We start from the raw sequence: 23997 nt of genomic DNA on the forward strand, positions 1-23997 counted from the left end.
ATCAAACTTCCTCCCACCTTTGGTTGCCCCTCTTTTCCTCCACACCCACCCTCGGTGCCCCCACCCTCGGTTCCGAGCCCCCGCCCTCGTTTCCCTACCTCCCCCACCCTCGTTTCCCCCACCTCGGTTCCGAGCGCCGCCCTCGGTTCCCCCTCCCTTGTTCCCCCCACCTCGGTTCCCCCTCCCTCGGTTCCGAGCCCCCCCCTACCCTCGTTTCCCCCTCCCTCGGTTCCGAGTGCTGCCCTCGGTTCCCCATCCCTCGTTTCCCCCTCCCTCGGTTCCGAGCGCCCGCCCTCGGTTCCCCGTCCCTCTCTTCTGCTCACGAGAGGCCTCCTGTTTCTCAGAGCTTCTCGCACAACAGCTGCTGGCCCAAAACCACAAGCAAAAATACTCAACAACAGGGGACCCAACCTTTATAAAGTAAATGTAATAATGTTTGCAGACATCACGTGATCAGATGTCACATGGTTAGGTGTCACATGATCAGATGTCGTGATCAAACCTCCAGGAATGCCTCCAACCAGTGTTGGCAACCCTATTTAAGACTGATCACTAGATTTTTGTTGGGTATGGGGATTAATGGAACCAAGGCAGGTAAATGGAGTTGAGGTACAGATCAGCCATGATCTCATTGAATGGCAGGACAGGCTTGAGGGGCTGAATGGCCCCAGTTTCAAATGAACTAGGACCTGGTACAGAAGTTTCAATTTAAAATGAAGAAAGTACAACTATTGTCATGTGGAATGTTACCTGTTTAATGTCTCCTGGGTGCAATCAAATTGCAATCAATCGTGCAATTTGTAGTGGTGATTAAATAACACCGGCTGTGTACAGCCCAGTGGAAGAGAGAGTTACTGGAAGTTTTGTAGCTGAATTGACAGGTTCTACATCCTAAAGCATCTCATGAATGGAAGGTTTGACACTACAATATTTACACATTTTTGAATTTAAGTACATCCCCCTCCCAACTTCCAGTTGTTTACTCCAGAGGAAATCCAAAACTGTAGAAACTGTTGCCATTAATCTATTTTGGGATGGAAATCCCTGATGTTGCTGGCTGGCGGAGCTGGCAGTGCCACAGTCGCTGTGCTGTGTGTTCGGTCCTGGGTAATTTGCTGGACTGTGAGTGAGGGCTCCTCTCCAGTGTAAATTTGGGAGTGTGTGCAGTGAGCTGGGGAGGACTGCTGGCCTTTTCATCAGCAGCTTTAACAGTGAATCTGAACCATCAGCTTTTTGTGTTTCAAACAGGGGCCAGAAATACCCAGAAATAAACCCCGCCCCAAAAACAGATATTACCCAAGTCTCCCCCCCCCCCCCCACCTCCAGATCTGTTCTGCTTCCTGTTCAGAAGCTTTCATGTCACCGTGATGTTTGGAATGTGAATGAGGTATTTGTAGAATAATGTTTTATTCTCATTTTCCTGTTGCTTTGTGACTTTGCTAAACATTCGAGGTGCTACAGGACCCTGACCTGAGACACTCTCCCGCCCAGTCTCTGCGAGCATCACTCTGCATCTGCTGTTATTGCACTGCGTGATTCCTGACTTAATTATGCAGCAATTTTTGCTTCCTCTTTCTCTCTATTTGTACACGGTTCCACTGTTGTGTTGTATTGTGATGTGTTTTTTGTGTTTTGATATGTTCTGTTGTGATGTGTTATGTGTTATCCTGTGTTGTGTTGTGTTGTATTGTGATATTGTGTGTTGTGATATTGTGTGTTGTATTGTGATATTGTGTGTTGTGATATTGTGTGTTGTGTTGTGATGTGTTCTGTTGTGTGTTCTGATGTGGAAAATTTTCTGCGGCTATTTTTCACATTTGTTTTTTACTTTAAATTCCACGGGTGGCCTCACTTTAACGGACTTCCCGTCTCTATTGCGATGAACATAACTGGGGTTAGTGTTCGATGTAGGACAGTGCCCACATCCTGAAACTTCAACACTTCGCAGACCCACCTGACCTTTTTTAATCTGATCCAGTTTTGAATTCTGTAAGACATTGTTTTGAAAGATTGTTCTCCATATCTCTAACTCTACTTCAAAATGTCAACATAAATTTGTACTTGCTGGAGAGTATAAGTTAGATGAAGAATCTTCGTCTCCCTTGCCCCCTACCTTTCTCCTAATATTTATAATCTGTTTCTGCTTTCATCAATTTATTCTTTGCTACAGTTTCACCCTTGATTATTCAAGTCTCTTACTCTACATTAAATATTTAATTTTCATCAAACCCTTTGACCGAGTGTAATGTTTCTGGTATTTGTGAGTGTGATATGGGGACACATGCTGTACAAGGCTGGAGCTCACACTAATGTTCGAACTCATAGTCTCTCACTGATGAACACAATGTTAAAGTGCCAGCCTTATTTAACTTGGCCTTGTGTGGAGTGTTTCCAGGCAATGGGAGATGAACTGAGCTGCTTATTTACGCCTGATGGTCTTTTTATAAATGAACCATCTCCATGTTCATCCAGTCATTTCCTGCGAAACTGAACTTTTTTGAGGGGGAAAGTGCGAATCAGCAGTTGTCCTGGGACACTTCCAAGGACCAAGAGATTGATTAAGAGGAAAAATAGAGTATGAGAGTAAACTTGCAAGGAACATAAAAGTGGACTGTAAAAGCTTCTACAAGTATGTAAAAAGAAAAAGATTAATGAAGACAAATGTAGGTCCCTTACAGTCAGAAACGGGAGAATTTATAACGGGGAACAAAGAAATGGCAGAGCAATTAAACAAATACTTTGGTTCTGTCTTCACGGAAGAGGACACAAATAACTTCCCAGAAATGCTAGGGAACCAAGGGACTAGTGAGAAGGAGGAATTAAAGGAAATTAGTATTAGTAAAAAAATAGTGCTGGAGAAATTAATGGGACTGAAAGCTGATCAATCCCCAGGACCTGATAATCTGCATCCCAGGGTACTAAAAGAGGGAGCCATGGAAATAGTGGATGCATTAGTTGTCATTTTCGAAAATTCTATAGATTATGGAACAGTTCCTGCAGATTGGAGGGTGGCAAATGTAACCCCACTATTTAAAAACAGGAGTGAGAGAGAAAACTGGGAACTACAGACCGGTTAGCCTAACATCAGTAGTAGGGAAACTGCTAGAGTTTATTATAAAGGATGTGATAACAGGACACTTAGAAAATATCAATGGGATTAGACAAAGTCAACATGGATTTATGAAAGGGAAATCATGTTTGACAAACCTACTGGAGTTTTTTGAGGATGTAACTGGTAGAATAGATAAGGGAGAACCACTGGATGTGGTGTATTTGGATTTTCAGAAGGCCTTTGATAAAGTCCCACATAAGAGGTTAGTGTGCAAAATTAAAGCACATGGGATTGGGGGGAATATACTGGCATGGATTGAGAATTGGTTGACAGACAGGAAACAGAGAGTAGGAATAAACGGGTCTTTTTCGGGGTGGCAGGCAGTGACTAGTGGGGTACCGCAGGGATCAGTGCTTGGGCCCCAGCTATTCACAATATATATCAATGATTTGGATGAGGGAACCAAATTTTTCTTTTATTCGTTCATGGGATGTGGGCGTCGCTGGCGAGGCCGGCATTTATTGCCCATCCCTAATTGCCCTTGAGAAGGTGGTGGTGAGCCGCCTTGAACCGCTGCAGTCCGTGTGGAGAAGGTTCTCCCACAGTGCTGTTAGGAAGGGAGTTCCAGGATTTTGACCCAGCGACGATGAAGGAACGGCGATATATTTCCAAGTCGGGATGGTGTGTGACTTGGAGAGGAATGTGCAGGTGGTGTTGTTCCCATGTGCCTGCTACCCTTGTCCTTCTAGGTAATATTTCCAAGTTTGCTGACGACACAAAGCTAAGTGGGATCGTGAGTTGTGAAGAGGATGCAAAGAGGCTTCGAGGCGATTTAGACAAGTTGAGTGAGTGGGCAAATACATGGCAGATGCAGTATAATGTGGATAAATGTGAAGTTATCCACTTCGGAAGGAAAAACAGAAAGGCAGAATATTATTTGAACGGTGATAGATTGGGAAATGTTGATGTACAAAGGGACCTGGGTGTCCTTGTACACCAGTCACTGAAAGCAAACATGCAGGTTCCGCAAGCAGTTAGGAAGGCGAATGGTATGTTGGCCTTCATTGCAAGAGGATTTGAGTACAGGAGCAGGATGTCTTACTGCAGTTATACAGGGCCTTGGTGGGACCACATCTGAAGTATTGTGTGCAGTTTTGGTCTCCTTACCTAAGAAAGGATATACTTGCCATAGAGGGAGTACAGCGAAGGTTCACCAGACTGATTCCTGGGACGGCAGGACTGTCGTATGAGGAGAGATTGGGTTGACTCAGCCTGTATTCACTTGAGTTTAGAAGAATGAGAGGGGATCTCATTGAAACATATAAAATTCTGACAGGGCTAGACAGACTGGATGCAGGGAGGATGTTTCCCCTGGCTGGGGGGTCCAGAACGAGGGGTCACAGTCTCAGGATACGGGGTAGGACATTTAGGACTGAGATGAGGAGAAATTTCTTCACTCAGAGGGTGGTGAACCTGTGGAATTCTCTACCACAGAAGGCTGTGGAGGCCAAGTCACTGAATATATTTAAGAAGGAGCTCGATAGATTTCTAGACACAAAAGGCATCAAGGGGAATGTGGAGAGAGCAGGAATATGGTATTGAGATGGAGGATCAGCCATGATCATATTGAATGGTGGAGCAGGCTCGAAGGGCCGAATGGCCTACTCCTGCTCCTATTTTCTATGTTTCTTCCCTAAACTCTGCCCGAATAATGTGTTTGACCCAAACAGCAAGAGCCCACATTCCAGCAGTGACACTTGTTCACCCCTCACTGACCGTCACAGAGCCTCTGAATACACTTTAATATTAATCAGGGGTAGTTTTGTGCTGTGGAGTGAAGAGAGCCTCAGAACAGGCTGGATTTAAACCCAGCTATCAGAAGGCAAAAGGCCGTTCATTATCTAACCCACTGCACGAGACTCGGGCCCACCCCTCCAGAATTATGCGTTTGATTTTATTTATTTTTTAATATGGGGTGGATTTATCAGCTCTGGGTCGGTTTTCTACCATCTGTGAACTGTTGGTAAGGGCTCCAGATATAAATGTGTGGCTTTTAGTGCTACTTAATCAGGAAATCTATCCCAATGTCTATGAAAATAAACTGAAAGGAATGGCATCCAGTGGGCTGGTATCAAGGGTTTTGTAGAATCATAGAATGGTTACAGCACGGAAGGAGGCCATTCGGCCCATCAAGTCCGTGCCAGCTCTATGCAAGAGCAATCCAGCTAGTCCCACTCCCCCGCCCTATCCCCGTGGTCCTGCAAATTTTTTCCTTTCATGTTCTTATCCAGTTCCCTTTTGAAGGCCATGATTGAATCTGCCTCCACCACCCCCTCGGGCAGTGCATTCCAGATCATAACCATTCGCTGTGTGAAAAAGTTTTTCCTCGTGTCATCTTTGGTTCTTTTGCCAATCACCTTAAGTCTATGTCCTTCCACCAATGGGAACAGTTTCTCTCTATCGACTTTGTCTGGATCCTTCATGATTTTGAATACCTCGATCAAATCTCCTCTCAACTGTCTCTGTTCCAAGGAGAACAATCCCAGCTTCTCCAGTCTATCCACGTAACTAAAGTCCCTCATCCCTGGAATCATTCTAGTAAATCTTTTCTGCACCCTCTCTAAGGCCTTCACATCTTTCCTAAAGTGCGGTGCTCAGAACTGGACACAATACTCCAGCTGTGGCCGAACTAGTGTTTTATAAAGGTTCATCATAACCTCCTTGCTTTTTTAAAAAATTCGTTCATGGGATGTGGGTGTCGCTGGCGAGGCCGGCATTTATTACCATCCCTAATTGCCCCTTGAGAAGGTGGTGGTGAGCCGCCTTCTTGAACCGCTGCAGTCCGTGTGGTGAAGGTTCTCCCACAGTGCTGTTAGGAAGGGAGTTCCAGAATTTTGACCCAATGACGATGAAGGAACGGCGATATATTTCCAAGTCGGGATGGTGTGTGACTTGGAGGGGAACGTGCAGGTGGTGTTGTTCCCATGTGCCTGCTGCCCTTGTCCTTCTAGGTGGTAGAGGTCGCGGGTTTGGGAGTTGCTGTCGAAGAAGCCTTGGCGAGTTGCTGCAGTGCATCCTGTGGATGGTGCACACTGCAGCCACTGTGCGCCGGTGGTGAAGGGAGTGAATGTTTGGGGTGGTGGATGGGGTGCCAATCAAGCGGGCTGCTTTGTCCTGGATGGTGTTGAGCTTCTTGAGTGTTGTTGGAGCTGCACTCATCCAGGCAAGTGGAGAGTATTCCATCACACTCCTGACTTGTGCCTTATAGATGTGGAAAGGCTTTGGGGAGTCAGGAGGTGAATCACTCACTGCAGAATACCCAGCCTCTGACCTGCTCTTGTAGCCACGGTATTTATATGGCTGGTCCAGTTAAGTTTCTGGTCAATGGTGACCCCCAGGATGTTGATGGTGGGGGATTCGGCGATGGTAATGCCATTAAATGTCAAGGGGAGGTGGTTAGACTCTCTCTTATTGGAGATGGTCATTGCCTGGCATTTTTCTGGCACGAATGTTACTTGCCACTTATGTGCCCAAGCCTATATGTTGTCCAGGTCTTGCTGCATGCGGGCTCGGACTGCTTCATTATCTGAGGGGTTGCGAATGGAACTGAACACTGTGCAATCATCAGCGAACATCCCCATTTCTGACCTTATGATGAGGGAAGGTCATTGATGAAGCAGCTGAAGATGGTTGGGCCAAGGATACTGCCCTGAGGAACTCCTGCAGCAAGGTCCTGGGGCTGGGATGATTGGCCTCCAACAACCACTACCATCTTCCTTTGTGCTCGATATGACTCCAGCCACTGGAGAGTTTTCCCCCTGATTCCCATTGACTTCAATTTTACTAGGGCTCCTTGGTGCCACACTCGGTCAAATGCTGCCTTGATGTCAAGGGCAGTCACTCTCACCTCACCTCTGGAATTCAGCTCTTTTGTCCATGTTTGGACCAAGGCTGTAATGAGGTCTGGAGCCGAGTGGTCCTGGCGGAACCCAAACTGAGCATCGGTGAGCAGGTTATTGGTGAGTAAGTGCCGCTTGATAGCACTGTAGACGACACCTTCCATCACTCTGCTGATGATTGAGAGTAGACTGATAGGGCGGTAATTGGCCGGATTGGATTTGTCCTGCATTTTGTGGACAGGACATACCTGGGCAATTTTCCACATTGTCGGGTGGATGCCAGTGTTGTAGCTGTACTGGAACAGCTTGGCTAGAGGCGCAGCTAGTTCTGGAGCACAAGTCTTCAGCACTACAGCCAGGATGTTGTCGGGGCCCATAGCCTTTGCTGTATCCAGTGCACTCAGCCGTTTCTTGATATCACGTGGAGTGAATCGAATTGGCTGAAGACTGGCTTCTGTGATGGTGGGGATATCGGGAGGAGGCCGAGATGGATCATCCACTCGGCACTTCTGGCTGAAGATGGTTGCAAACGCTTCAGCCTTGTCTTTTGCACTCACGTGCTGGACTCCGCCATCATTGAGGATGGGGATGTTTACAGAGCCTCTTCCTCCCGTTAGTTGTTTAATTGTCCACCAACATTCACGACTGGATGTGGCAGGACTGCAGAGCTTTGATCTGATCCGTTGGTTGTGGAATCGCTTAGCTCTGTCTATAGCATGTTGCTTCCGCTGTTTAGCATGCATGTAGTCCTGAGTTGCAGCTTCACCAGGTTGTCACCTCATTTTTAGGTACGCCTGGTGCTGCTCCTGGCATGCTCTTCCACACTCCTCATTGAACCAGGGTTGATCCCCTGGCTTGTTGGTAATGGTGGAGTGAGGGAAATGCCGGGCCATGAGGTTACAGATTGTGCTGGAATACAATTCTGCTGCTGCTGCTGGCCCACAGCGCCTCATGGATGCCCAGTTTTGAGCTGCTAGATCTGTTCTGAATCTATCCCATTTAGCACGGTGGTAGTGCCGCACAACACGTTGGATGGTGTCCTCAGTGCGAAGACGGGATTTCATCTCCACGAGGACTGTGCGGTGGTCACTCCTACCAATACTGTCATGGACAGATGCATTTGCGACAGGTAGATTGGTGAGAACGAGGTCAAGTAAGTTTTTCCCTCGTGTTGGTTCGCTCACCACCTGCCGCAGGCCCAGTCTGGCAGTTATGTCGTTTAGGACTCGGCCAGCTCGGTCAGTAGTGGTGCTACCGAGCCACTCTTAGTGATGGACATTGAAGTCCCCCACCCAGAGTACATTTTGTGCCTTTGCTACCCTCAGTGCTTCCTCCAAGTGGTGCTCAACATGGAGAAGGACTGATTCATCAGCTGAGGGAGGGCCGTAGGTAGTAATCAGCAGGAGGTTTCCTTGCCCATGTTTGACCTTTTTTTTTATTCGTTCATGGGATGTGCGCGTCGCTGGCGAGGCCGGCATTTATTGCCCATCCCTAATTGCCCTCGAGAAGGTGGTGGTGAGCCGCCTTCTTGAACCGCTGCAGTCCGTGTGGTGAAGGTTCTCCCACAGTGCTGTTAGGAAGGGAGTTCCAGGATTTTGACCCAGCGACGATGAAGGAACGGCGATATATTTCCAAGTCGGGATGGTGTGTGACCTGGAGGGGAACGTGCAGGTGGTGTTGTTCCCATGCGCCTGCTGCTCTTGTCCTTCTAGGTGGTGGAGGTCGCGGGTTTGGGAGGTGCTGTCGAAGAAGCCTTGGCGAGTTGCTGCAGTGCATCCTGTGGATGGTACACACTGCAGCCACAGTGCGCCGGTGGTGAAGGGAGTGAATGTTTAGGGTGGTGGATGGGGTGCCAATCAAGCGGGCTGCTTTATCTTGGATTTCATGGGGTCCAGAGTCAATGTTGAGGACTCCCAGGGTCACTCCCTCCTGACTGTATATCACTGTACCGCCAACTCTGGTGGGTCAGGACATACCCAGGGATGGTGATGGAAGAGTCTGGGACAATGGCTGAAAGATATGATTCTGTGAGTATGGCTATGTCAGGCTGTTGCTTGACTGATCTGTGGGACAGCTCTCCCAATTTTGGCACAAGTCCCCAGATGTTAGTGAGGAGGACTTTGCAGGGTCAACTGGGCTTGGTTTTACTTTGTCGTGTCCGGTGTCTAGTGGTCCATCTGGTTTTATTCTTATTGTGACATTTTACAACTGAGTGTCTTGCTGGGCCATTTCAGAGGGCAATTAAGAATCCACCACATTGCTGTGGGTCTGGAGTGACATATAGGCCAGACCGGGTAAGGACGGCAGGTTTCCTTCCCTAAAGGAAGGGTTTTTACGACAATCCGGTAGTTTTATGGCCACCATTACTGTTACTAGTATTTTAATTCCAGATTTTATTTAATTAATTGAATTTAAATTCCTCAGCTGCCGTGGTGGGATTTGAACTCATGACCCTGGATTACTAGTTCAGTAACATAACCACTATGCTACCGTACCCGTGTAGTTTTGTACTCTATGCCTCTATTTATGAAGCCTCGGATCCCAAATGCTTTTTTAAACACTTTCTCAACCTGCCCTACCACCTTCAACGATTGGTGTACATATACCCCCAGATCTCTCTCTTCCTGTACCCCTTTTAGAGTTGTGCCCTCTAGTTTATATTGCCTCTCCTCGTTCTTCCTACCGAAATGTATCACTTTGCATTTTTGATTGACGGTGGAGTCCCTTGGTGCCCTGGTCTATAACTGACACTGTGGCAAAAGGCATTTTTTGACAGGAGCTTCTGAACAGGTTTCAGTCTGAATCCTTCGACGTGGGAGGTGATTTTTAAGGCTGATTTTGCTGTAATCTGGTGATGGGGGGCAAACATTGGTCCCTGTCCTACTAGGCTGGCAGGTGAGTCACCTGTGAACAATGACCAGGAGCTTTTTTTAAATTCGTCCATGGGATGTGGGCGTCGCTGGCGAGGCCGGCATTTATTGACCATGTCTAATTGCCCTTGAGAAGGTGGTGGTGAGCCGCCTTCTTGAACCGCTGCAGTCCGTGTGGTGACGGTTCTCCCACAGTGCTGTTAGGAAGGGAGTTCCAGGATTTTGACCCAGCGACGATGAAGGAACGGCGATATATTTCCAAGTCGGGATGGTGTGTGACTTGGAGGGGAACATGCAGGTGGTGTTGTTCCCATGTACCTGAGTGGTATCGGGTTATAACATTGGATTAATATCCTCGGATCTTGCTTAATTTGCCTTTTGAGATTCAGGGAGAAATTTCATAAAGCCTTAGCTAAAGTCTCAGGTTGGATAAATTCCATGTCTGGTAATTTGGTCTGTGGGAGGACTGGCCTGGGTGGGCTGAGTGTAATTCGGCGCACAGAACCTCAGCTCTGAATATTCCAGCCCAACAAGTTTATAAATTGTGATTGCGGTGCAGTCTAATCTCACCAGTATTTATTTTATGTGAATCTGTAGCAGGATCTGAATTTCCCAAAACTACTATTTACAAATATCCTGGAAATAGTCCATGTGCCTCTAGCTCCTGCCCCCAGCAGGCTCTTGGTTTATGTGTAAGATGCACAACAGGACTTGATACCTTACTGAGTATCGAAGCTCGAGTCTAAAGGCCAGATTTACCCACCGCCCGTCTCTGGTAACCCTACGAGCCTCATTGTCTCCCACACACACTGCTTTCAAGTGGACTCTGACTAAGTGCAGCCAGAAAGTCCAAGCAGCATTGAGATGTGAGCACTTAACAGAAGCTGTTTGCGTGTGAGGGGATTAATGTTACTGCATTGGTCGGGTGAGGGATGATGCATCAGCTTTACCTGAATGTGAGCTCCAAAGCAATCTAGGTGTTCGTGGGTGTCTCTGGCAGGAAGGGGAGTGACTTAAGAGAGATGTGAGTCCTTTTTACAATTCACATGCAGGCAATTCCTACAAACGGTTTGAGATGAGAGGAATAGTCCACTGTCCATACATACAGTAACTATCTCAGCATATTTAAGAACATTATTCCTTAAATTTTTCCTTCTCCTTTTTAAATTCTCGTCTCTACACATCTTCCCTCACCAAGTGGTAAATTACCTCAAGACCTCTGCCAATGTCCCCTCAACCCCCCGACTGTTGTCCTCCTCTGACAATCCCGTTGAGATTAGTGAGGAAGCCACTGCCCCCCCACTGCCCCCCCGCTGCCCCACTGCCACCCCACTGCCCCCCCCGCTGCCCCCCCACTGCCCCACTGCCCCCCCACTGCCCCCCCACTGCCGCCCCACTGCCCTCCCACTGCCGCCCCACTGCCCCCCCACTTCCCCACTGCCCCCCCACTTCCCCACTGCCCTCCCACTGCCCCACTGCCACCACTGCCCCATTGCCCCCACTTCCCCCACTGCCCCTGTGCCCCCACTTCCCCCTGTGCCCCCACTTCCCCCTGTGCCCCCACTTCCCCCTGTGCCCCCACTTCCCCCTGTGCCCCCACTTCCCCCACTGCCCCTGTGCCCCCACTTCCCCCACTGCCCCTGTGCCCCCACTTCCCCCACTGCCCCTGTGCCCCCACTTCCCCCACTGCCCCTGTGCCCCCACTTCCCCCACTGCCCCTGTGCCCCCACTTCCCCCACTGCCCCTGTGCCCCCACTTCCCCCACTGCCCCTGTGCCCCCACTTCCCCCACTGCCCTGTGCCCCACTTCCCCCACTTCCCCCACTGCCCCTGTCCCCCACTTCCCCCACTGCCCCACTGCCCCACTGCTCTGACCCTCTGCTCCATCATTGTGACGATGAAGGTGTTGTAGGACCCATTTAGCAGCAAATCTGTCCACTCAAATCTACTGCAGGCCAATCCCGCACACAAACCAATTCCTGCCAATGTCTTAATTTTATTCAAAGTGTCTCCTAGTTCCTGTCACACTCAGTAAAGGATCAGTCGGGCCTGAGATCGATAACAGCCGTGTTTTGTTGTGAAGAAATTGTTCATTTCTGGGTTTGGGGTCTGGTTGGTGTTGTTTGGCTGTGATTGCCTGGTCCTGGTTATTTTGAACACTTTCATCTATTTCCTGTAATGGGTTTCTTTGCACACGCTGTTTGTTTTAGGTTTTAAAATACCTGAAACGCTCGTGTGTTCTTTTTCACCAGGTTAATGAGGGTGATCTGATGACACGCACTCTGCCAGTTTAAGAATAGTGTGAGGAGGAGTGAGGATTCTGGGCCTCCGGGCCTTGTCACTGGTTGGTACACTGAAGCCTCCGCGTGAACTCGTGGTCTGATTCGGAGCCTGTGCAGCAAACGTCTTCTACTAACCCGACTGGAAGAAAACTGAAGACTTTCTTTCACTCTGTGACTCTTAACACAAACTGGGCCCACCGGTATGAGTGACTCCTGGGTCTGTATTAGCTGCTGTGCTGAGGGAGAGCCGCAGCCTGTAAGTAACATGTCCGCCCTTTGTATCCAGACTTGTGGTTTCTCTCTTCCCCTTTTTGATTAGTTGTCCTCTGGGCTCCGGAGCTGTTTAGAGGCCGGCCTTTCTAGAGTGACGTGCATCGAAAGTTTCACAAGAATATTCCCTCCCACACCTGCCACAATCTGAGGCTTTACAAGGATTTTTTAAATTTAGAATTACCTTCTGGTGACTTTGATTTATTGGCTGGTTGAAATGGTTAGTCTGGGAGCCGGTTAGTGGGTAAACCTGCTGATGGTGTTGGGCTGAGGAAGGCCCACGATTCCCCCACCCGTGCTGAGTTCACTGATCCTGGCATTGGGAGAAATGAGTGAGGGAACAAGGAAATATTCAGAGAGGGGTTCCTGCTCCTAATCAGCAACCAGTGAGTGCGCAAGGGCAGAATCTGGCTTGGCGGGAACTTCTGCACTCCCCCTGTAGTTGAATAGCTGCTTCCACTTGCTGTTGAAACTCACGCACAGAGAGTCCCTGATTGGTTTAAGTACCAGAGGAGACTGACACCCATGGGAACACATCCAAACATGAGTCAGCACCCTAAGGAGAGCAAGAGAGAGAACAGGTCGGGGGGTGGGGGGTCACGGTCTGGGGGAGTCACAGTCTGGGGGAGTCACAGTCTGGGGGAGTCACAGTCTGGGGGAGTCACAGGCCCTGGGTAACCCGCCCAGTAAAATCCGTCCGTTTCCCACTCGATCGTGGGTAAATTGGAGCCACTTAACGCGGCTTCCGGGTTCGCCGTCGGAAACCTGCGCAGCGGGCGGACCGCGCACCCGCATCACAGGCTGTCGGCTGGAGGAGCCCTATTTAAAGGGGCAGTCCTCCAGTGGCTGCTCCTGGAGGAAACACCCAAATAACACAATGGAGCAGCACAGGGACAAGGCTGCTCCAAGATTCAGCGATGCCTCACTCCAGGTGCTACTGGATGCGGTGAGGAGGAGGAAGGATGTCTTTTACCCGGTGGACGGGAGGAAGTGGCCTGTCTCTGCCACCAAGAAGGCCTGGCTCGAGGTGGCAGAGGAGGTCACCAGCAGCAGCAACATCTCCCGCACCTGGGTCCAGTTCAGGAAGCGCTTCAATGATCTAACCAGGTCAGTCAAAGTGAGTAACTTACTCATTCTCCTACACTCCGTCTTCCACATCACCGCCCCCACCCCACAACTCCTTCTGCACTGCCAACACTACTCTATCACATCACTCCTCACACCCACTCAAACCTCATCCTCACCTCCCCAGTACTCATCCCACCACTACCACTCAACCCAATCCTCATACAATGTGATGGCTCTGTCTCATACTCACCCTCTGATGCATCTCTTTCACGGTCAGCCTCACCCAAACCAATGCATTCAGCGGTTGGCCACGTCACCATCCCTCACTCACGCCTCTCTACTTTCTCCCCTTATAGGAAAAGAGAGCCCAGAATGCACGGGAGAGGGCGAGGACCGGAGGGGGGGCCGCAACATCAGGTCGTCCTCAGGGACGCGGAGCAGGAGGCTCTGGAGCTGAGCCGCACCCTCGAGTGTCTGTCCGTCGGGGACGCTGAGACTGCCACCCGACAAACGGCTGGTGACTGAACTTTAACATTCAGCACTCACAATAGCAAATGATGTTAACATGCCTCGCCATCTTCAGCACCTCAACATCTGTCATCATGCTTAATATTGCCTTCTGTTCTCTTACAGGGCCTTCAGCGACTGCCGTGACAGCGGAGGACGATTCCTCAGAGGACCTGCCGGCCTCTGAGGGGGCACCGTCACATCTGAGCGAGCCATCCACCAGCGCAGATACACACACCTCGGTGGGTCCCCGTCCTCAGTTAGTTGGGGTCGCACATGGTGAGTCACCACTCACATGTGAGCACGAGCAGACACTGGAGGCAGGGGCAGCTGTGGAGAGTCCGTGTCGGTGGGAGCACTCTTCTCCAAGCTCTGCTCAGCTGGACACAGATGCTCAACCCTGGGGGCCATCCTTTAAAAGGAGAATGATCGAGGGCAGCAGCACATTTGCGAGGTGCTGGAACAGGTGCCACGCGCACTCTCCACAATCGGGCAGAGGATGGAGGAGTCCAACTCCTGCATGAGTGGAATGGTGGCACAGGTAAGGGAGGGAATCTCTGAGATACTGTCACAGGTACAGGAGGATCATCTCTGAGATAGTGTCGCGGGTAAGTGCGGGAATGTCTGCGATGGAGGGAAGGCTAGCCTCCATGGAGCTTCAAGCACGGCTCACCAATGAGTCCATTGAGACCCTGACAACGGCCATTCGGACTCAGGGTGAACAACTTTCTGCCGCCTTAAACAGGCAGGCAGATACTCTGGCACTGGCCTTACAAGGCTTCACACATGTCCTCCAAACTTGTCATCCAGCAGGGTGGTAGGAGTGATGTGGGCCTGGCCCAGGGGAGGGATGATGACGAAAGGGGACATGGAAGTGAGGACGCCACTCAAAGCGCCCCCACGTCTCACCCGTTGCCCCCCTCAATCAATACCCACAATGCTGCCCCCTCTCCAGGTGGCCGAGTCTGGCCCTGCACAGGTGCAGGTGGAGCAGTCTTTGGTGGGTCCTCACGGGCACCGAAACCAAGAGGGCGTCGGCCCAAAGCATCTCATCGGTCAGGGCATGAACGAGAGCAACCTGCCACTACCTCTGCTGCAGCCAACACCAGCAAGGGCTGGCTCGTCAGGGACGAAGGATACCCCCTGCACATGTGGCTCATGACACCTCTGAGTTACCCCACCACTGCGCAACAGCGTCAATATAAAGACCACCACATCGTTACCAGGTCTACAATTGAGCATGCTGTAGGGCTGCTCAAGATGTGCCTCGTTCTGGGGGAGCCCTTCAATAAGCACCAGACAGAGGTTCACCATGAACACCCACACTTGATGCCACCCAGTGGGTCACTCTACAGTGGGTGTATGTGTAGTTGCAGGACTGTTCTGTGCAGGGGTTGGGGGAGGGGCTGGTGTGGCCGCTGCTCTGTCCAGGTGGTGAGGACTGGATTCTTCACACTTTCAGATCTTATGAGAACAGTTCACATATCAGTGACTCCCTGGCCTCACGAGCAGCCAGGTGAGCCGCTGCTCTGCCCATGGGTTGCTCCTCCTCCTCCTCCTCAATGTGGGTGGCAGATGTGGATGGGGCCTCCTCACGCGGCCCCCCTCTCTGTTGTGCAGGGCACAATACACGACTATAATGTGTCCCACTCTGTCTGGTGCGTATTGAAGCTCTCCCCCAGAACGAGGCACATCTTGAGCAGCCCTACAGCATGCTCAGCTGTAGACCTGGTGGCGATGTGGCTGTCGTTATATCGACGCTGTTGCTCGGTGATGGGGTTCCTCAGAGGTGTCATGAGCCATGTGTGCAGGGGGTATCCCTTGTCCCCGAGGAGCCAGCCCTTGCGAGTGTTCGGTGCGTGGAAGAGGGGCGGGATGTTGGACTCCCGGAGGATGAAGGAATGTGGCAGCTGCCAGGGTATCTGGTGCACACGCGAAGGAATCTCTTGCGGTGGTCACAGATGAGCTGAGTGTTGATGGAGTGATAGCCCTTCCTGTTGATGAACAGTCCTGGCTCGTGTGGAGATGCTCAGATTGCTATATGGGTGCAATCGATTACACCCTGCACCCGTGGGAAGCCAGACACAGCGTGGAATCCCACTGCCCTCTCCGTCTGGCTGAGGTCGTCCATGGGGAAGTTGATATAGAGCGAGGACCTGCAAAACAAGCCGTCAGTGACTTGCCTTATGCACTTGTGTGCAGATGACTGAGAGACCCCGGCGATGTCCCTGGTGACACCCTGGAACGATCCGGAGGTGAAGAAATTGAGGGCAGTGGTGATTTTGACAGCGACAGGTAAGGAGATGCTGCTTGGGCCCAGCCGGGAACAGCTCGGCATGAAGGAGGCTGCAGATGTCCGCGACTACCTGGTGACTGACTCTGAGCCTCCGTATGCTCCTCAGAGAGAGGTCCAGGAAGCTGAGCCTCGGTCTGTAGACCCTGTGGCGAGGGTAGTGCCTCCTGCGACATTGCTCCCTCTGTTGTTGCCCTCCCTGCTCTTGTGCAGGTGCCTGTGGTGCAGCACTGTGTTGTGGAGCTCCACGTGGCGGAGGTGGACACCGTGCCTGGCGAGGGTGGTGATGTTGCTCGTCCTCGGATAAAGTGATGAATGCAGCCATGGCGCCCCCCCCATCCTGACGGTGAGAGTTTGAGGGGGTCCACAAAATAGGTAAATGTGTTTTACCTACAAGGTAGAAGAATTTTGAGTGAAAACACAAAGGTGTTGCAGCCAAAACTCTGTCTGAAGTGAGAGTTCCCTGCTGCAATAAATGAGGTTCCCCCCTCACCTGTCAAATAATCCTTTGCATCTCTCATTGGCTGCTGGCCAAAACACGTCTGCTCCAACAGGGAGTGTTTCCCACAGCACGGGAAACACGCTGAGGATCCTTCAAAATCGCACCCCTGCCAAAATCTCCAGTCAATGAGGTCTCTCAAAGTTCCTTAGCTATCTGTCACGGTGTGTAAATCACCATCCGGCCAGCCTTAATTGCCGGTGGGAATCCCGCATTCGGGAGCTGTGCGTGGAGCCGAACACGTCACTGGGGAATCCGGAAGTCAGTGGGTTGGAGCCGGGCTCCGAACCTGCTCCGGGTTTCTACCATTTTAGGAGCCCTCCCCCCGCCCCCAAAGCACCCGCTCCGCCATCCGAAGATCGCTGCACGGTGTGGGGGGGGGTCACGGTCTGGGGGGGGGCCACGATCTGGGGGGGTCACGGTCTGGGGGGGTCACGGTGTGGGGGGGGTCACGGTGAGGGGGGGGTCACGGTCTGGGCAGGAGTCACGGGTCACGGTCTGGGGGGGTCACGGTGTGGGGGGGGGTCACGGTGTGGGGGGGGTCACGGGTCACAGTCTGGGGGGGTCACGGTGTGGGGGGGTCACGGGTCACAGTCTGGGGGGGGTCACGGTGTGGGGGGGGTCACGGTGTGGGGGGGTCACGGTGTGGGGGGGTCACGGTCTGGGGGGGTCACGGTCTGGGGAGGTCACGGGTCACGGTCTGGGGGGGTCACGGTCTGGGGGGGGTCACGGTGTGGGGGGGGTCACGGTGTGGGGGGGGGTCACGGGTCACAGTCTGGGGGGGTCACGGTGTGGGGGGGGTCACGGTCTGGGGGGGGGTCACGGTGTGGGGGGGGGTCACGGTCTGGGGGGGGTCACGGTCTGGGGGGGTCACGGTCTGGGGGGGTCACGGTCTGGGGGGGGGTCACGGTCTGGGGGGGTCACGGTCTGGGGGGGTCACGGTCTGGGGGGGTCACGGTCTGGGGGGGGGTCACGGTGTGGGGGGGTCACGGGTCACGGTCTGGGGGGGTCACGGTCTGGGGGGGGTCACGGTCTGGGGGGGGGTCACGGTGTGGGGGGGTCACGGTCTGGGGGGGGGTCACGGTCTGGGGAGGTCACGGGTCACGGTCTGGGGGGGTCACGGTCTGGGGGGGGTCACGGTCTGGGGGGGGGTCACGGTCTGGGGGGGTCACGGTCTGGGGGGGGTCACGGTCTGGGGAGGTCACGGGTCACGGTCTGGGGGGGTCACGGTCTGGGGGGGGTCACGGTCTGGGAGCTGTATTTTGCCCCATTTGCTACTTTGTGCGGCCACAAGAGATTGCAGTGAGATTCTGTCTTTCTGGCCCAATATGTCTTGTATTCACACAGCTGTGTGAGCTTTCTGCTAAACTCCAGAGATTCCTGGTTGTTTTTCAATAAGTTCAGGAGGTTTTGATTTGCTGCTGCCTGTTTCTTGTAATATTGCCTCACTATTTGATGGATGAAGCAACAGTCTGATAGTGCAGTTCCTTCCTTGCTCAAAACTAATAAATTCAAAGGTCACAAACGCTGGGGCTGATCACATTGTCTTGTTACCAAAATGACGTACAAAATGTCACCATGAACCTGGACAGTGATTTCAACAATTTGAACAGTGTGATTTCGATTGTATTTATGTCCTGGTGTTTATGCCTGACGTCCTTTTCCATTGCAATTAAATAACTACAACTTGCATTTATATAACCTTTTAGCATAAAAAAAATCCCAAAGCACTTCACAAAGGCAAAAGGGGAAAGAAGCCAGAGCCAAAGATATTGGAAGGAGGTTGAACCCTGTACATGTGACTGGGATATGAAATCCCAGTGTAACACGCGTGTGGTATGTTTGGACTCTCGGCTGAGCAAAGCTGTAAGGAGCAGGTTTGAAAGGAAGAGATTTCCCCACTCCCTTCGACCCAATAATCGTGATAAACGAGTCTAATTCTGACCTTCTGTCACCCACCAGAAGAAACGACCGCCAATTGACAGGAGTATGATCAGGGCACCGATGAACTTTGTGCGCACGGCTCACGTAGGGTCAGGGGGCATGAGTGATGCTCGAGACACGGCTGTAAGTGTGGGCGGCCATCTTTGAGTCTCTAAAATACATTCTGCAAACTGTGTTTACATTTCACGATAGAAGCCTCTGTAATATTTTAAACTAATAAAAAGGGAAATATGTTTGTTTATTTCTAAACAAAATACTGCTTCACTGATTCCCTCAGTCCCTCTCTTCCAACTGCAGCAGTGACTAACCTCCACTGCCCTCCACCCCTGTCTCTGAAGTACGATGTGGGCTACAGTACGATACGATGTGGGCTACAGTACGATACGATGTGGGCTACAGTACGATACGATGTGGGCTACAGTACGATACGATGTGGGCTACGATACGATGTGGGCTACAGTACGATACGATGTGGGCTACAGTACGATGTGGGCTACAGTACGATACGATGTGGGCTACAGTACGATACGATGTGGGCTACAGTACGATGTGGGCTACAGTACGATGTGGGCCATAGTACGATGTGGGCTACAGTACGATGTGGGCTACAGTACGATGTGGGCCATAGTACGATGTGGGCTACAGTACGATGTGGGCTACAGTACGATACGATGTGGGCTACAGTACGATGTGGGCTACAGTACGATGTGGGCCATAGTACGATGTGGGCTACAGTACGATGTGGGCTACAGTACGATACGATGTGGGCTACAGTACGATACGATGTGGGCTACAGTACGATGTGGGCTACAGTACGATACGATGTGGGCTACAGTACGATGTGGGCCATAGTACGATGTGGGCTACAGTACGATGTGGGCTACAGTACGATACGATGTGGGCTACAGTACGATACGATGTGGGCTACAGTACGATGTGGGCTACAGTACGATACGATGTGGGCTACAGTACGATGTGGGCTACAGTACGATGTGGGCTACAGTACGATGTGGGCCATAGTACGATGTGGGCTACAGTACGATACGATGTGGGCTACAGTACGATGTGGGCTACAGTACGATGTGGGCCACAGTACGATGTGGGCTACAGTACGATACGATGTGGGCTACAGTACGATGTGGGCTACAGTACGATACGATGTGGGCTACAGTACGATGTGGGCTACAGTACGATGTGGGCTACAGTACGATGTGGGCCATAGTACGATGTGGGCTACAGTACGATACGATGTGGGCTACAGTACGATGTGGGCTACAGTACGATGTGGGCTACAGTACGATACGATGTGGGCTACAGTACGATGTGGGCTACAGTACGATACGATGTGGGCTACAGTACGATGTGGGCCATAGTACGATGTGGGCTACAGTACGATGTGGGCCATAGTACGATGTGGGCTACAGTACGATGTGGGCCATAGTACGATGTGGGCTACAGTACGATGTGGGCTACAGTACGATACGATGTGGGCTACAGTACGATGTGGGCTACAGTACGATGTGGGCTACAGTACGATACGATGTGGGCTACAGTACGATGTGGGCTACAGTACGATGTGGGCTACAGTACGATGTGGGCTACAGTACGATACGATGTGGGCTACAGTACGATGTGGGCTACAGTACGATGTGGGCCACAGTACGATGTGGGCTACAGTACGATACGATGTGGGCCATAGTACGATGTGGATATTTCTTCCTCTCTTTCCCTTCCTCAACTGCTACATTAATTAATCCCAAAAAGTAGGAACTTCCACCCAAAGGAAACAGCTGACTTGGGCTCCTTTTGTAAAATTCTACACCACACATGTGAAATTCAGAATTCATCTGATTTTATTTCTTCTTTTGCCCCATCTCCCCGGTTAGACACAGGCTGACCAGCTCTCAGACTTTCTGCTGTTCTCCAACTGCCCACCAGAACATGGCCCAGAGAAACCTACAGTTCTAATTCCTGTATTCCCTCCCTTCCTGTTGGGAGATGTTTGGTCCTGCTTGGTCTCGTCATAGCAGCGACCCTGAAACTAGGAACTCTGTAGGAGCGCTGAGGTGTTCCATCGATTGTGCTGCCCCTGCGACACTACATTAACTAGAATGACACTGTAATGAATTATTGTATTGCGATTCTACGACCATGATGCACCTGGATATTGTCAACCCATGGTCAAGAATTGCAGTCCAGACCAAATACTGACCTTCCTGAACTCCTGATGAGAAGTCACAAGTTTCAGTTCCAATCTTGGGCCGACTCCAAAATTGTGCTGATCACTTAAATGGGAAAACTTGTGATCACTTCATTGGTAACTGACAGTTTCTGTTTGTGGAGGAAGGAATTCAGCAAAGGGGAATGGAGAGATACCTTTGTGTCCCGTCTGGTAATGGGTATATCCATGGAGAGGAGCTTCCATAGAGGATTTGGCTGTGACAGAGTGCGGGTTTGGGCATAGGGTCCAGTGGTTGTATTGTGACTCCATGTTTCGTTTACTCCTCACCTGAAGGCACTGACTCCTTACTTGATAAGGTACCGTAAACAGTGGGCACTCTCTGGTGCCTCTCCCAACTGTTGTCAGGCTATTTCAGGAGGCAGCATAGCCAAGTCTAATCTTGACCTCGCTCGACATCTGAAGGTACACATCCATCACCGATCACTGCATGGGACCTTGGCGTTTTACCCCTTTTCATAGCCCAGTGTCCCTGAAGACAGTTTTAGTTCCCTTCTCTTCCAAGGCTGACCACCCTGGACCAGTTAGTTTGTGTTTTAATGCAGGCCGACTGTTACGCTGAATGGGGAACTTACTCACCTATACCCACTGTTCAATCTTTCTTCCAATGTGTTATAAGGTGATAGAATCTGAGAAGAGGGCAGAAAGGCCGTCGTCACTAGTCCCATTGTAACTGGTGTCAGTGCGCATGCACCCTAATTGGTTCTTGTGCGTTTCGATGGAATTCAGTGTTTGTTGTATGTGAAACACTTTAGGCCGTGAGAAACATGATCAAACGCTAGATAAAGAAAGTCTGTTTTTATAAAAATGGAAGCAGTACACTGATGATAAAATGTAGTTTTTGGTTATTTTGGGGAGGGGGGAAGTCCCTGCTCCCATCACGGCGAGGGCGGTGTCCACGGAGAGGGCGGTGTCCACAGCGAGGGCGGTGTCCACGGAGAGGGCGGTGTCCACGGAGAGGGCGGTGTCCACGGAGAGCGCGGCGTCCACGGAGAGGGCGGTGTCCACGGCGAGGGCGGCGTCCACGGAGAGGGCGGTGTCCACGGCGAGGGCGGTGTCCACGGAGAGGGCGGTGTCCACGGAGAGGGCCGTGTCCACGGAGAGGGCGGTGTCCACGGAGAGGGCCGTGTCCACGGAGAGGGCGGTGTCCACGGCGAGGGCGGTGTCCACGGAGAGGGCGGTGTCCACGGCGAGGGCGCTGTCCACGGCGAGGGCGATGTCCACGGAGAGGGCGGTGTCCACGGAGAGGGCGGTGTCCACGGCGAGGGCGGTGTCCACGGAGAGGGCGGTGTCCACGGCGAGGGCGGTGTCCACGGAGAGGGCGGTGTCCACGGAGAGGGCAGTGTCCATGGCGAGGGCGCTGTCCACGGCGAGGGCGGTGTCCACAGAGAGGGCGGTGTCCACGGCGAGGGCGGTGTCCACGGCGAGGGCGGTGTCCACGGAGAGGGCGGTGTCCACGGCGAGGGCGGTGTCCACGGAGAGGGCGGTGTCCACGGCGAGGGCGGTGTCCACGGAGAGGGCGGTGTCCACGGAGAGGGCGGTGTCCACGGCGAGGGTCCACGGAGAGGGCGGTGTCCACGGCGAGGGCGGTGTCCACGGAGAGGGCGGTGTCCACGGCGAGGGCGGTGTCCACGGCGAGGGCGGTGTCCACGGTGAGGGCGGTGTCCACGGAGAGGGCGGTGTCCACGGCGAGGGCGGTGTCCACGGAGAGGGCGGTGTCCACGGAGAGGGCGGTGTCCACGGCGAGGGCGGTGTCCACGGAATGTTCCATCACAAATGAGCATTTGAATCTTTCCACTGGCTCCAGCTCCATGGAAGGGATTTGAGTGATTGCGTTGGAACTGAGTGTGTTGTGTAAAGTTAGATCAGCAGAGAGAGATGATTCAGGGCACCAACACTGGATAAATGTCTTATTAATCCCTTTTACTAGCGTATGGTGCCGATGGGGACGGTGAGCTATCGGGTGCAACCTCTGAAATTCTTTTCACAGATGAGTTCAGTGCAAGAACAGATGAAATCCAAAGGTGGCTACACAAAATCAATCGATGTACAAATGCAACTGATTGATACAGAGGCAGACTAGCACCCAGCTCATGGCCGTAGGTAGGTGTTTCTGCTTTGACCCATTACGAGCATCAGCCGAATATTTTCTGCGTTTTGGTGAGAATTCCACTCTCCTGATGGCCAGTTGTGGCTCAGAAACGTACAAACCAGAAACATCTGTGTCCAGTTGTCCACTTGCAGCGTCGGGGGGTTTGGCTACAAGGAGCCACTGTTGATATCTGGGCTCCTGGGCTTACATTAGAATGGGGAAACAGTCATGATTAACACTCGTGATCATTATCAGTGACTCCATATTGGGAAGGAGAGTATCAGCATGTTTGTTGAGGACAGTTTGTTCTGTTTCTTCCTTCAATCAAATGGACGAATTTCCAAACAAAACGTAGTCTGGGCTAATACAAAAAGATTGGCCTTGGGTACAGTATTTGAGGGTTGCCAGTGAGTGAAACATTGGAACAGGAGGAGGCCATTCAGCCCTTTGAACCAGCTCCAGCATTCCATTAGATTCTGGCTGATCTGTACATCAACTCCATTTATCTGCCTCTGATCCACATCCTCTTGATGCTCTCACCCAACAGAAATCGAGTGATCTCAGTCCTGAAAATTTCCATGTGTCCATGGAACTGAATCCAAATCTGAATCAAAACCACCCCCGACCCCGTGGGGGTTGGGGTGTGGGGGGTGGGGGAGGGGCATGAGGGAGCGGGGGAGGGGGAGGGGCGTGAGGGAGCGGGGGTGGGGTAGTGGGGGATGGGGTGTGGGGTGGGGCATGGGGGAGTGAGGGAGCGGGGGTGGGGCGAGTGGGGGTGGGGGAGTGGGAGCGGGGGAGGGGCGTGAGGGAGTGGGGGTGGGGCCGTAAACCCTGCACTCACTGAGCAAGTTGATCGTGGCTAGAGAGAAACTTGGAGTGGGAGTGGGAGTGGGAGTGGGAGGGGGAGTGGGAGTGGGAGGGGGAGTGGGAGTGGGAGGGGGAGTGGGAGGGGGAGTGGGAGGGGGAGGGGGAGTGGGAGGGGG

The 23997-nt window shown here is 52.0% G+C and overlaps 2 long non-coding RNA genes across 3 annotated transcripts in view; both read left to right on the forward strand.

Moving 5' to 3' along the window:
• The window catches only part of LOC137301662 (uncharacterized), a 56314-nt gene that overhangs the window by 22379 nt on the left and 9938 nt on the right, over positions 1 to 23997 (forward strand). Inside the window, exons 1-2 of one of the 2 annotated variants that reach the window (XR_010958331.1) lie at positions 1335 to 1387; positions 12073 to 12358. This is a non-coding gene — a long non-coding RNA (uncharacterized lncRNA). Of the gene's footprint in view, positions 1 to 1334; positions 1388 to 12072; positions 12359 to 23997 lie in introns of those variants that run through there. The other variant, XR_010958332.1, reaches the window with a different exon arrangement.
• LOC137301664 (uncharacterized) lies at positions 15723 to 18937 on the forward strand. Its single transcript, XR_010958333.1, has 2 exons — positions 15723 to 16242; positions 18702 to 18937. It is a non-coding gene; the product is annotated as an uncharacterized lncRNA (long non-coding RNA).

This window comes from Heptranchias perlo, chromosome 34, assembly GCF_035084215.1.
Source record: "Heptranchias perlo isolate sHepPer1 chromosome 34, sHepPer1.hap1, whole genome shotgun sequence".
Classification (NCBI taxonomy): Eukaryota; Metazoa; Chordata; class Chondrichthyes; order Hexanchiformes; family Hexanchidae; genus Heptranchias; species Heptranchias perlo.